The sequence below is a fragment of the Arachis hypogaea genome, chromosome 4 (genome assembly GCF_003086295.3).
Source record: "Arachis hypogaea cultivar Tifrunner chromosome 4, arahy.Tifrunner.gnm2.J5K5, whole genome shotgun sequence".
Lineage (NCBI taxonomy): Eukaryota > Viridiplantae > Streptophyta > Magnoliopsida > Fabales > Fabaceae > Arachis > Arachis hypogaea.
The window spans coordinates 19,453,547-19,454,932 of NC_092039.1; positions in this window are offsets into that span (position 1 = coordinate 19,453,547).

The following is a 1,386-nucleotide window of genomic DNA, read 5'->3' on the forward strand; positions in this document are numbered from 1 at the left end:
GGATGATGGAGTGTTCTTGGTGCTCCACCCTTAGTTGTCCCATGTTGGAACTCAATTCTCCTAGGGAGGTGTTCAGTTGCTCCCAATAGTTTTGTGGAGGAAAGTGCATCCCTTGAGGAATCTCAGGGATCTCATGATGCGTGGGGTCTCTTGTGTGCTCCATCCTCTTCTTAGTGATGGGCTTGTCCTCATCAATGGGGATGTCTCCCTCTATGTCAACTCCAACTGAATAACAGAGGTGACAAATGAGATGAGGAAAGGCTAACCTTGCCAAGGTAGAGGACTTGTCCGCCACCTTATAGAGTTCTTGGGCTATTACCTCATGAACTTCTATTTCTTCTCCAATCATGATGCTATATATCATGATAGCCCGGTCTATGGTAACTTCGGACCGGTTGCTAGTGGGAATGATTGAGCGTTGGATGAACTCCAACCATCCTCTAGCCACGGGCTTGAGGTCATGCCTTCTTAATTGAACCGGCTTCCCTCTTGAATCTCTCTTCCATTGGGCGCCCTCTTCACATATGACTGTGAGGACTTGGTCCAACCTTTGATCAAAGTTGACCCTTCTAGTGTAAGGATGTTCATCTCCTTGCATCATAGGCAAATTGAATGCCAACCTTACACTTTCCGGACTAAAATCCAAGTATTTCCCCCGAACCATAGTAAGATAATTCTTTGGATCCGGGTTCACACTTTGGTCATGGTTCTTGGTGATCCATGCATTGGCATAGAACTCTTGAACCATCAAGATTCCGACTTGTTGAATGGGGTTGGTAAGAACTTCCCAACCTCTTCTTCGGATCTCATGTCGGATCTCCGGATATTCACCCTTTTTGAGTGAAAAAGGGACCTCGGGGATCACCTTCTTCAAGGCCACAACTTCATAGAAATGGTCTTGATGCACCCTTGAGATGAATCTATCCATCTCCCATGACTCGGAGGTGGAAGCTTTTGCCTTCCCTTTCCTCTTTCTAGAGGTTTCTCCAGCCTTGGATGCCATAAATGGTTATGGAAAAACAAAAAGCAATGCTTTTACCACACCAAACTTAAAATGTTTGCTCGTCCTCGAGCAAAAGAAGAAAGAAGAGAGTAGAAGAAGAAGAAATGAGGAAGAAGGGAATGGCTTTGTGTTCGGCCAAAGGGGAGAGAAATGGTGTTTAGGATGTGTGAAAATGAAGGAGTGAAGGAGGGTTTATATAGGAGAGGGGGATGGGAGGGTTCGGCCATTTGAGGGTGGGTTTGGGTGGGAAGGTGGTTTGAATTTGAATGGTGAGGTAGGTGGGGTTTTATGAAGGATGGATGTGAGTGGTGAAGAGAAAGATGGGATTTGATAGGTGAAGGGTTTTTTGGGAAGAGGTGTTGAGGTGATTGGTGAATGGGTGA